Source organism: Cuculus canorus, chromosome 9 (assembly GCF_017976375.1).
Source record: "Cuculus canorus isolate bCucCan1 chromosome 9, bCucCan1.pri, whole genome shotgun sequence".
Lineage (NCBI taxonomy): Eukaryota > Metazoa > Chordata > Aves > Cuculiformes > Cuculidae > Cuculus > Cuculus canorus.
In genome coordinates this window covers 15,122,014-15,135,459 of record NC_071409.1, presented here as the reverse complement: position 1 = coordinate 15,135,459, position 13,446 = coordinate 15,122,014, and positions in this window count along the sequence as shown.

The following is a 13,446-nucleotide window of genomic DNA, read 5'->3' as shown; positions in this document are numbered from 1 at the left end:
ATGTTGCCACTTCTTTTGTTGCCCATCTACCTGCAAGTTTCTCCTGTGCTCCTCACCCTTGCCCAACATAGATTTTTTACTTGTTCTTTTCTAGATTTCCTAACCGATATGTTATGTTTCCACTTTCTTGACTGATTTTTAATGTCCTTCCTCTCCTCCAGTTGTGATGTGTAGCTCTTTGGTTTCCAGTTTGCCACTGAATCAGAATGGGCTTTTAGCCAAACCTATTTCCTCTCTATTTGCAGTGTGACCTGACAGTTATCAAAGACTCTTTCTGAAGATCTCACAGTATATTCTCACTTTTTTTTTTTATTTTTTTTATTTATTCCTCCCAACAAGTTTGTCTCCTACTTTTTCTCAATTTCGGAAAAATTAACCCTATGGAGCATTGCATGTAAATAAGCTGGAACTGCCCTTTGCACCCAGAATGAAGATAATCAGGTCATGATGGCCAGTCCCCAGGCAACCACTGCCTTCTAGCCCAGCGATTAATTCATCTGTATCTGTCATAATGAGGTTCAGGGTCACATTATCCTCCATGGTTCCTTTCATGTCAAATTAATACCTACATTTTCAGCAACCTTCACTCTTTGTTTTTTAACTAATGGATGTGTCAGACTCCCATAATGTTCTTCAACCAAGTGTAATTTCTCCAAATAACCCAAAGTTTTATCCTGGTTGTGCTGATGGCAGGCCAAGGAGTAGTGAGCTGCTCCTACTTTCTCGTTCAGCTGCCTGGTGCAGAGCCTGGTGGGCAGAACCACTCTTGGCTGATGGCATTAGAGTGTCGCTCCATGTGCAGTCCAGATCTCGCATTTCACAGTTATCAATAATCCTAAACCAAGGAAACTGCGCGTTCATAAAGCGCTCCCTCCCACGCAGCTCTCATGCAGACTGTCTTTCTTAAACAATTCCCCTCACATGAACCATATCACTGGTTTTATTCCTCCCAATGGCATCAAGTTTCTCTTCATCAGGGAGCGCTTCCCATTCCTTTGGTTTGGGAAGCACATATCTAACCTTGGTTTTAATACGACCAAGATCTCTCCCAGGCATGTCTTCTGCCACATGGGCTCATTCTGTTCACAACACACTGTGTTTCAACTGCTTTCATCTCCTCAGCATCTTTGCCTTGCACTGTCAGCCCAGTGCGTCCCATAACTGTCACCAGCTCATCTCAAAGCCATGGCAGCCACCAGCAGAGCCCCAGTCTACCTGTAGCTCTACTTCCTGCATAGGTCAGGGCTTCATCTGACAAAACCAAGGCAGCCAGTCACATTCTTCCTTTTCTTTTGGGGCTGAAAGAGCCTCTACAAATCTCCCTGGACTTTCTTCCATAGGACGTTCACCATACTGGTGTGTTTTAACACCAACGAAGACTTGTCAGATGGCATCAAAATCCCACATGGCCTCACTGCTACATATCCCATCCTTTCTTCCAGGAGAAAGCATAGCATGTCCTATAGCTCCTGGGCTGTTTAAACACCTCTGTTTACTTTTCACCTCTCTGGCCCAGACTTTAATTCTTCTTCTCCAATGTATAATCCTTCTCCTCCAAATGCCCGTGGACACCACTTGTCTGGGTGCCCAGAGGGTCTCCATGGTGGCGCCAGCCTCTCCTCAAAGCTGTATCTCCTTGGCTAGGGCAGCTCTGGGGCTCAGTACCTCCCAGTCTGGAGCTTCTCCCTCTTTCTGTGCTCTGTTTGGGGGATCCTCAAATTCACGAGCTCCCCGCTGTGTCTCAGCACTGGACCAGACACCATGGGCACCTTGTGGCATAGCAAGTGCGGGGGTTGTGTGTGCTATTTGACTGCCACCTGGCAGGACTGTCGGGGAAGAAATGGGGCAAGAAAAAAGGTAGGGGTTCATCTCCAGAACCAATCTATCAACCCCAAGCTGGCAAAGGGTGCGGCAGAATCTCCCATCCCTGCAGCCAAGAGGCCAAGGTGATGGACTCTCACCTAGAGCTGCAAGTAGTCAACTGCAGAGGAAAAGGTGAGGGAAAGGAAAAGCCTGGAGCATCTCTTGGTAGCTCAGGGAGACCAGGGGAGTGCAGAGGAGAGCAGAGCTGTGTCTTCCACTTTCCCTGTGTGTGCAGACAGCCAGGAGACCGCTGTGACTCAGATCACAGTGCAGCTAGGCTCAGTGTGCTTTGGCTTGCTGGGAGAGGTTGGTGGCCCCAGGGCAGTGGGCTGTCTTTTGCAAAGATCAGCCCAGGGCACCAGCGTTGCCATGCAGGGCAGTCTGCTTGGCCTTCTGTGGGCTCCCTCCTATTCCGGGACAAACAGCCCCTGGGAGGGATGTCCCTTTCACCTCCCTGCCCTCTCTAGTGCATCTCTACGGGCTGTTGAAAAGTTTCCCATCCAGTAAAATTTTCTGCCAACAGTCCTGCAAGGAAAACTGTGACAAATTTTTCCTGTGTCTCAGCCCCAGAGGGGCACAGGAGGGCAGAAGGGATCTCAGAGCAGAGAGGGCTCTTGCTCAGAGAGAACACAGAGCCCATGTTCAAGTCTGCCCGCTCCCTTGCCGTGACACCAGCCGTTCTCCTTCCAAGCGCCCCACTCTGCAAAAGTGGCTTTTCCTGTGGTGTCCTCTGTCACCCTAGTCCTGTCCTCAAGGGACCTTTCTCACTCCTGAGCCATGCTGACAACTCCTGGCCTCCAGGCCGACATCCAAAGCCCTGCCAGGGCACCTGGGCAGCATGGGCTGGTAAGGGAGGGGGTGGCTTAGCGCAGAGCTTTCTCCCTCCCTGCCCCATGCACTTTGTTGCTGGGGAAGGTGAGGAAAAACACACAGCCCACAAAGCCAAGCTGGAAACAACTGCATCCATGCAAGCAGGCAGCTGGGTACAGCCGTCTCCCCCCAGCAGCCCTGTGCTGGTACAAGGCTGCGGCGTTAAAGGAAAGATCAAGCTGCTGGTAATCAGCTCAGGGCTTGGACTATCAGGATGAGGTCAGACTCCAAGGGCACAGTGTTGGTTCCTCGGTCACTTGTTTCGGTTCCTTCCTCAGCTTTTCCTTGCTTTAGGCAGCGGGGACCAACGGCATCACGTAGCACCAGCAGCAGCTCCAGTGGGCTGCTGGAGGGTACCTTGCCAGGACGCCGATCCACCTCATTACAATCTGGAGCTAATTCTTAATCTGGCGATGAGCTTCGGGGATTTCCCAGCGCTAACACACTCTGCAATTGCAAGAGCATCTAAATCACAGCAACAATCCTTTCTCTGCACAACATGAGTCTCTGTCCCTGCAGCAGGAGGAGGTGGTTTATAGTCTAGATCCTACGACACCGGCTTCCCCTAAAGACACCTCCTTTGGGTATCCCAGCTTCCCATAGAGGTTTAGCTGCAGGCAGTTATTTTTATGGTCTACTTCTTGGTCCTTTGCTGATGCAAGAAAAACAAGTGACCCAAAAGCCAGATGGGACAGGTATTCCCGGGTAGGAGCAAGTGGCCTCTTTTAGGGGCAAAAAAAGCCCAAAAATCACATTAGCTTTTAATGTGGAGGGAGGCTTGGTAGGACATAGTGCAATATGAAATCCAGACTGCACAAGAAGGGAAGAGAGGTAGAGCAGGACAGGCCAGAAGTCCAACTCCACCATTGCCCTGTGGTAGTCAGCCTGGATATCTCCCAGACGTGCAGGGAACAGTGTAGGAGCAGGAATTGCAAGGAGGGTCTGACCAGGTGGTCCTCTAGCCTCTGGCCACCAGCAGCACAGGGATGTTGGAGCTTTTGTATCTAATGAACTTCCATAGATTTTTCTTCCATGACTTCCATGTCCACTTGTTTATCACCCATGTGCAAACCTTGGAGAACCCAAGGCCTCTTGCAGTGGGAAATCCTTGCGGGATCTAAGCTGCCCATTTCGCATCTCCACCTTCAGTCTCCACTTGCTGCCCCAGTCACTCTTCTGTTGGTGGTAGCAGGAACAGTAACTCCTCCTCACCTTTTCCTTGCTATTTGGGATCTTTTAACCTTCTGTCATCTTCTCTTGGTGTCTCCTCATCGATGTGGGCATCGCAGATGTTCTTTGCACAGGAGATTCTTGAAGGGTCGCCTACTCTGAGCCTCATCCGGCTCTAGGGAATCATTAGGAATAGGAGCACTGGAGTGGAAGAGGCTGTACTCGCCATGGGCAGGGATGTAGACTGCAGACCACTTCACCCTTCGTGGGGCAAGGGTGCAGAGATGCAGGAATGCAGGCAGCAAACCACCTCACCCTTCATCAGGCAGGGATGCAGGGACGTAGGGATGTGGGAATGCAGACTGCCAACCACCTTGCCCTCGGTGGGGCGGGGATGTAGGGATGCGGGGGAAGCAGGGATGAAATCTGCAAACCTCTTCACCCTCTGTGGGGCAGGGATGCAGAGATGCAGGGATGCAGAGATGCAGGAAGGCAGGGAGGCATGATGCCAGAATGCAAGGAGGCAGGGATGCAAGGAGGCAGAGAGGTAAGAATGCAGAGATGAAAGGAGGTAAGGAGACAGGGATGCAGGGATCCAGGATGCAAACCATTTCGGCCTCTGCGGGGCCGGGGCTGAGGCCCGGGGGTCCCCAGGGCTCCGGGCAGCCCTCGCTCCTCCCGCCCCGCCGCCACTCGCAAGCGTGGAGCGGGGCGCCCTCTGCCGTGGCACTGCGGCGCTGCCGCCAGAGGGTCCGTCCCCCCCCCCGCCCCAAAACCGCTCGCCCCGCTCCCGGCAGCCCCGTTAGGACGGAGGGGTGAGCTCGGAGGCAGACCTGCTCTCCCTCCACGCCAGCAACCACCTGCGGAGGCTGCATCCCGCTTAGCCCCTTCCTCTCGCTCACTCGCAGTCCCCCACCCCCAAGCAAAGATGCTGTGAGGAGCCCCCCACCAGTGTCCTCCTGCTGTGTGTGGAGCAGGACCTTTGCCCCCGGGGGAAGAAGAAGAAACATGTTTGTGCTCCCCGGCTTTTCCTCAAAGGCTCTTTCCCCAGTGAGAGGTGCTTCGCGGCGTGTCTGGGCTAGTGAGTTTGGCTGCTGAGGACTTTTCTGAGGGCTTTTTGTCTCGTGTGGCTCCTTCCCTCGCATCCCACCACCTCTTGACCCTCCCACCACACCCTGTCTCGCTCAGGTCCCTCCTTAGAGGGAGCCGTGCATCCTTCTGAGCATCCCCAAGCCACTTTATGCACCCTAGTTTGGCAAATCAGCTCCAGCAAAGCTGGCAGCGGTGAGTTGAGACGTAACAGCATCCAGCTGGCTCCTCTCCTCTGCTGCCAGAGGGCTCTGCGTGTCCCTTGAGTGTCCTCAGTCCTCTTTCTGCACATGAACATGGCCATGGATTTGTACTCAGGCCCCAAGCTGCAAACTCAGGCTCAGAGAAACATCCCCCGCGGCTGCCTCCGTTTCCCCAGGGGAATGTCTGGCAGAGCCCAACACCAGCCATGAGCTGATTTATGCCTCCACTTGAAATAAAGCGTTGCCCATCCTGCTCTTCACGCTGGGTGAGCCGAGCCCGTTCGAAAACGAGTTTTGGGAGGAAACTTCTGTAATCCCTTGGTGTGAACCAGGCCTACGCAGACAAGTACAGGGCAGGCTGCACCCCCCGGGCAGGGCATGGGAGGGGTGTTCTCAGCCCCGGGTGTAGCAGGGGTGCCGGCGGCTGCAGGGGCAGATGCCTTGGTGCTGTGATGAACCACAGGCGAGGGCTACTCGTGGCTGGCTTAGAAGAAACGGAGTAAAGGGGTTTTTAAAAAGTCCCCAAGTGCCCTACATCTAGGCAGATCTGGGTATCACGGCTCTAGGGTGCAGCATCTCACAGCACCCGGTGGCAAGTGGCATGGGGCAGCACCCATCTCACTCCTGCCACACACTGGGTGCTGGCCCCAAATTGCAGCCGGGACCTGTGTGACCGTCCCCTTCTTGCTCGCATCCTCAAAGTGATGACCACTGCACCATCAGCAATGTCCTTCCCTCTCCCCTCTGCTTCTCCCTGCTCCAAAACTGCCCTTTGGGGGAGGAGGTGGTGGTCTTTGTGTGCCTTTAAGATGCAGCGATGCTGTGCCAATGCCAGCGACTCCCCAGCCACACGCACTCCCCTACAATGCCCTTTTCATGCACAGCGGCCGTCTGAGCAGTGAAATGCCCCTTCAGCACAGCGCCAGGCCCGTGCCAGCTGTGACTCTCGCAATGCAGGCGCTCTCTCAGCATGGCACAGCGTCCTTGCCAGCTCTGGCGTGAGCAATGCCAGTCAACACCCCCGGACCAGGGGAGCCTGTGCTCTCTCAGAGCAAACATGGCATTGGCAAAGGTGTCTGGGCATTGCAGCTGCCTGGTCCTTCCAGCATCGCCAGGGATGCGTGTGCTGGTTTCTTTTACCCTATCAATGCTTCAGGTTACCCAGCAGTGCTGCAGTCGTAAATCCCAGCCACCTGCTCTTAAGAGGCAGCACAAATGCTGCCTCGTTAGGTTTAGCTAATAGAAGCAACAACAAAAAAGCCAATCCTGCAGCGCTGGTGCTGGGCAATGGGTACCATATTGCACCAGGGAGGAGCCGTGAGGCAGCCAGGCCTGGGCAGGCTGCGAGCGGGGTGGAGGGGAGCCCCCGGCCATATGGACCCAACCCCGGCTCTGCTGGGAATTACAGCAGGGATGTTTCCAGGGAGGAAGCTGGTGTCCCAGGCCTGGCAGGTTTATTTGCAGCCTCAGGAGAGGCAGTGCATCCCCGGATGCAGGGAAGGAAATGGGTTCAGGAAGAGAAGCAGCATCACAGAGGATGCTCATGAGGTCAGAGGGGTGAGTGTGAGCCCCCCCACACCTTCCCTGTGGGGCTGCTGACATGAGCAGCGGGGTATAAAAAACAGAACCAGGCACCTCTAAGGCCCCCCTGGAAAAGTAGAGTGCAGCTGTCCTTGATGCCTCTCTCAGCCCAGTTTTGCCCCCATCAAGGACCTCGTTCAGCCTCAACTCCATGGCGTTTCCAGCCTGATCCACCCCAGCCCAGTCTCTTCCCAGTCCCTCTGCAGTGTGATGGCATTATGCCAAGTGCCACAGCAAGGGAATGTCCCTTGGGTCACCTAGCTGCCTCCTGACCCAGGCGATGCCTGCAGCCATGGGGAGCAAGTCCCATGGGTGATGTTGCTGTCCAACACTGCCTCTCACCACCCTGATTGTGGCTCCCATAGACGCCTAGTCTGAAGTTGCTGTGGATATCACACCCCACTGGAAGGGGACCTGGCTCTCAGAGAAACACCAGTTGCCCAGGGATGGTCTCTCCAGGTGCTTCAGTTGCTTGAACATTTTGGGAGGAAGGTCCTTTTCTTAGCATCATCCCCAAAGTCTTCCAAATGCAATCAGCCCTGAGGATTGCACCCATCTTGGTCTGTGACTCTCACACTGAATCACACCTGATGTGAAGCCATGCAGATATCCTCATCGTGTGCCCTTGCCTTCCTCTCTGTTACCTCTCCCTTCTCTCAGGAAAGAGAGACATGGCCCATATCTCCTGCTGCTGAGCATAATGCTCATGCCCAGGCTGCTGAGCATCCTGAACTTGCTGGTCAAAGTGGAGAATCACTTTCAAATGAGCCACATGTTCTTGTGACAAGGACCAGTGGTGCCTCTGCAAGGAGCAGCTGCTCTGCCCTCAGAAAGAGCAACGCTGGATAGAAACATTCCCTAGTGTGATGTACCGTTGGGTGCTGGGACTTGCTGGCCAGGCTTAGGTACTATGAGTATTGGTGGATTTGGACATGAAAAGCCAAAAGGAAGCAGTTGTGTCACGATTGCCTGCCAGGGTGCTGGATGAGCTGGAGCTCATTTGGCTGCAGTGCTTTGCAGCTCTAAGGCTCTCTCCCCATCCCTGCCATGGACAGACCTGACCACCACCAGCCTGAGAAGGCGTTTACGAGGCAAGATATTCAGCATCGTGGCTTCTCCCTTAAAATATCAGCAGCCTCAGATGGAGACTCTGTAACTCTCACAGGCTTATTTCCCAAGAAGTGCACGCTCACCACTTTCTCCTGAGCTGCAGCCCAGGCAGGTCATGAATAATGTATCAGACGCCTCTGATCAATGCACCTCACCCAGACAGACTCACCTCCTCTATGCCAGCCTTCCCCCAGCGCCTTTCCCACTCCGCATGGCTCAACCTGCCACTGCTTCTTTCTTGTTTGCTGGCTGCATCGAATGGTTGGGACTCACACCTGGTGGATGAGCGGAGTCAGAGACACCAGCAGCCATGGCCAAGCAGGGGTCTGGCTCTGTGGATCATTTCATATCCTCTTTCCAGTAGGAAATCTGGCAGATCCAGGATCTTCCACCCCACCAGGCATTTCCCTATGAGGCAGAACTCAGCAGCAGCAATAGGTAACTCTCCTCTCCACAACAGCAGGGATGAGAGATTCCTATCCAATGGTCTCAACCATAGGAGAGCATAGGCCTAGGAATATAGAACCAGCTCCATCAGGAGACGGAAAGAGAAAGGTTATCCCCTGAGGAGCTGCATGTGCTTTGTGGATCGGCGAGCAGCCTCATACACCACCAGGCCATTTGTTTTGGGGACAAATGAGTGATTTTTATTGCATACCTCCCTTGGCTACTGCATCACCAGGGACACCACCCCAGTGAGGGGGAACAGTGCACAACCCCTCTGAAAAGGCCTCTGAGAAGAGGCCGCTGAAGCCTAATGGAGATTTAAAGCTAAGGGAGCAGAGCCAGGAGCATGAGCACGGGCTGAGACAACCTTGAGCGAAGGGGGATCAGCAGAGATGGATGCGAATAAGGAATGGCCTCTCCTAGGTATCCATGTCTGAGCACACGCACATCCATTCGCCTGGGCTTTGCAAATCCAGATGGATTTATCCTGCCTCCAGGACTTTGGCCAAATAACATCTTGGCAGGAGTTTCTTGGCCAGACACAGAGACAGCTCCGGTCTTGGCAAGGCCAATGCTGAACCTTTCAGAGAGGCCAGCACCAATAAAGCCTCCGATTGCCTTGGACCTTCAGTGGAATGCAGGTACCAGGGCTCCAGTCATCCCCATTGACCACCCAAGCATCTTCCTTCTCTGCAGCAGCCCATTTGTGGAGCTCCCACAGCATCACTTGGGTAGCTTCCAGCCAGTGAGGGGAGCAGAAGGATGCTTCCAAGCACTGCACTGCTGCACTTAAGCCATTTCTCATTGCATTTCCAGGTCACTTTGAGTCACTTTTCTATTAACCACAGTCACCACCTTCACTGGCCAAATCGTAGCCTCCAGCATTGCCTGGATGCAGTCAGACGCCTGTCTCGCACTGTCTTCTCCAGGAGCTCAGCATCTGGCTTAGCATCCCAAGTTCTCTATTCCCAAAATATTTTGGGATCACACCATTATCGGTAGGGCCAAGACCTGATCTCTTGGCGATGCTGGAGATTAGCTCCAAGGCCTTGAGTTGGCAACAGCAAGAGAGGTCTTTCCAACTGGGCCAGGCATAGAGTTGGCAGTGGAGGTAATCCCTCCCCAGGGATGCCAACTCACCCTGCGGCCACAGAGAAAGCAGTCGCTGACAATCACAACAGAGTTATGAATGGACAAGCCTCACAACTTCCTAGGACGAGAGCCCAGGGGTCCCTGGATATCGCTCCCATGTAAGCTTGCTGAGCCGGCTGGCCACGGCCACAGAACCAAGCTCAGGCAGCTGTGCTGGCCTGTTGCTCCCGAGCACTTCCCAGGCTATCGATGTTGCATAAGGATGTTCCTGTATCCAGATGACACTGTCCAAGGATAGTCCCATAGCCCCACCAATTCAGAGCCAGGACCTAATGGCACAGGCTTACCCCTTCTCAGGGAGTTAACCTGCCTCGTCCCACCGTGCCTGCACAACTTAACCCACCGCCTGCTTTTTCTAGCTGATGCTGCTTCAATCTGTCTTCCCAAGAGCCTTGGTTCCCTCCCTCTTCTCCTCCTGTCTCGGGGGAAAGTGATTCTCAAGGTGCTCAGAGCAGCGAGGCCAGAAAACCAGGGCACTTCTCCAGCTTACCTAATTGTTGGTTACTGTCCCTCTCCCTCTGTGCCTAATTAAATAGAGCAGGAGGAAAGCCCAGGAGAAGCTGCTGAAGGCACAGGAACACGTGTGCGTGATATGGAGAGGCCTCATCCAGAGGAGCTGCTTCAAAAACAAGAGGCAAACAATGCCGGTGAAGAAGCAGGAGCAGAGACCAGACCTAGCGTCCAGATCTGGATGCACACATGCAGTACAAGGCATGCTTCACACACGCTTGGTCCTAAGGGATCTGCAAAATAGGTATTAGGTTAATAAGAGCAGGGAAGAGAGCTCATGCAATGCCCTAAGAATAGGCATGTCCAGGGCTGGTAGACAGGCTCCCTTGGGTGCTCCCAGCCCCTGGCTGGAACATCACCTTGCTTGTCTTCTACCCCAAACTTCAAGTCAACCCTTTCCTGCTAGATTTTCATCATGGCTGACTTGAACCCAGTCCCAGGAGTGCATGGGATTTGAAAGACCATCTCCAAAATGATTTCCTGTCTGCCTCAGCCTTGCAATCCCTCAGGGTGGAGTTGGGTGCTGGCCCAGGGTCCAGCTGAGAAGCCCTGAGCAAACACGACTCCTTCCCCCATTGCTTTGAGAGGATTTCAAAAGATCCATTTCAGCTTTGAATGCTTGACTCAATTCTGCTGCAAGCCAGGGCTGCCTGGCCCCGCCACCTTGTTGTGGTGTGTTGAAGGGGAGGAATCCCTCTCTATCAGTGCAATAACTGCAAAGCTGTGGTCCTTGGGAAGACATTGCTGCAGGCAGAGGAAAAGCCTAGCTGGTATTACAGAGGAGTCTGTCCCAAACATGATGCCAGTCCCAGCTCCTCACTGGGTCACTGTGTTTCCATGGCCAAACCAGCTCTGGTCTAGTTCCTGCACTTGGTTGGGTGAAGATAAGCAACCAGACTGTCAAATTCACCTGTAGTGTCCCGATGGAGTTGCAGCCTTTGGCTCTCCTCCAGCCTTCTGCCAGTGACATCACATGCATTTTTCCTGATGATAAATAGCCGCTAGATATCACCAAGGGTCACAACACTCTTACACATCTTGCTGAGAGAAGTACTAAGGTTCTAGGTGGGGTGAGGCTTTTCTGGCTCTGCATCTCCCTCCTGCAGCCAAACTGGCCCCGCAGGGATGCTCCAATGGGCTGCGAAGCAAACTTGCCAGGACCCTGTTTAATAAAAATGGGGGCTTCGCACGAAAGCTGGAAGAAGCGCTAGCAGGAGCGTTTGCTTTGCCAGGATGCTCTAGCCAGTTCCAGCCAAACTTTCCATGTGCTGTATTTGTGTTCGTTTTCTCCCTGTTGCCTGGGCTGTTGTGGGAGATTTATCTTCAGGAGAGAAAAGGCAGCTGCGTTTGGTGGCATTCCTGTCCTTTGGGCTCCAGCCCGTTTGGGGCCGTGCAGGGATGAGGGTGAACCAGGCTGGGCAGTAACTTCCATTGGCCTTGGGAGGGTTTAAGCAGCAAGGTGAGCACTGGGGAAGGACAGAGCATCCTGAAGCACCATGCCACCCACCCTTCTCCACCTGTAACCTTACAGAAGCAGAGCCCAGGACCCTTCAAAGCCCCAGTACCCACCTTGTCTTGAACCGCTTGTGCCAGTGCTGGCAGCGTGGAGACCTGCCGTAGCCACTGAGGAGGTTTGCAGATGTGCTTCTGGGCAGGGATGGTTTCACACATAGACACTGTGAAACCATATATGTGTGGTTTTATATACACCACAATCTTGTTAAAGTGTGGGTTTTTAACAAGTCTTGAAGGCGATGCTGTGTCATCATTAGCACTGTCTGTTGGGGAGCCCCAAGCACTGCTAACCCAGCCAGTTCAGCTCCAGGGTTAATTCCCGTCCCCGAGAAGCCAGCCTGATCAAAATCCTTCCATGCTTTTACCTGCAAAGCAGCGGCAGAAATCCGGAGCTGGGTCAGGTTCTCTACAGGAAAAGAAAAAAGAAATCAAAGAAACAGGGCCCGGATACAACCTATAGATGATTTGGCCTTATTTATTTTCCGGTATATTAGCTGACCTTCCAGGTGGACACAACACAGATGGGCCTGCCGCTCCATCAGCAGCCGCAGGAGCCGGCTTGCCCTTAGCATGGGTCCCCCACAGCGTGGGAATAAGCCCTGGGTTTGGAACTGATATAGGAGGGAGAGAGTGGAGGGAAGGGGTCTCATGGCACCTCTTTGAATTAAAATCTGAGGGGTTTTGGTAGGTGAACAAGATAAACGCAGGCTGACTGCTGCCAGCTTGGCTTCTGTGCTGGCATCCTTCTGGAAGATACCACCCGCTCAGGCAGAGCTGCCCATGAGTCCAACAGAAGATGCAGGGAGAGGAGAAGAGGCCTGAACATCCAACTCCATCTCTGTTTGCATTGCCAGGGGGAAATCTTCGTGAGGACGTGAGACAACGGGTACACAGCACGGTACGGAGAGCAGAATCACTGAGTTAATTTGACTGCCAAATTAACAACAGGAGTCGCACATTGCTGCGCAGGGCTGAGGGGAGTGGGCAGAGCTTGGCAGCAAAGCAAAGGAAACAGGTCAGGAGCCACAGCAAGACATTCACCCTATGTCCTGTGAACAGTGCTGCCGTTGCAGCAATTCAAAGCGAAAGAGGGGCTTGGGATTGGCATTCCTCTCTGCACCAAGATGCCTTACTTCCCAGCAAGCCCTCCCCTTCATGCATCCACCCTCCAAAGCCTGGGTGCCGCTCCACCATGCACACATCTGCACGTGTGTGTGCGCACACACAGCCACACACACACACAGACACACATGCGTGTCTACACCTGCTTCCCAGCCATGCATGGATGTTACTTGGTGCTTCCCATGTAGCTTCGCTCCAGCTGGAAGGCACCCAGCACCAAAGGGTGATGCTTCACACACAAATCCTAGAAATTATTGAAAGAGAACAAGTTGTGAGCACTTCAGACTCAAGCCTGGGAACACTTTTTAAAGCACCCAGGCTGAAGCATGATGGGGCTGGGAGCTTTCCATCAGGGTGAGATTTTGCAAGGTTTTGGTCAGCAGAAAAAAAAACATTTGTTTTTCCACCCCTGCTCTTCCTCTCAGGACGGGCGCTGGGGAGAACATGGCCCCAGCCGTGCTGCTGGAATGAACACCCCAAAACTCTGGAAACTGGGTGTGCGCTTGCCCCCAAGGCTTGGCAGAAAGGAGCTGGTTAAAGCAAGGAACCCAGCATGGGAGGGCTGCGAGAAGGGTGGTTTTGCTCTGAGGTGCTCCAGCTTGGGGACAGGGATGGCAACAGGGGCCTGAAGCTGTCCTGGGCTCTCTCTGTGTAACTTGTTCCCTGTGCCTCAGTTTCCCTCTCTGTAGCTGGATCAATCATTCATGTTCCGAGAGACTGCGAAGCTAAAATAACCTTTGGCCAAACACGCAGCTGCTGAAAAGGTACCAAAATTGAAAATGTACCATACCGAAAAGCTTGTGCATCAGTATGA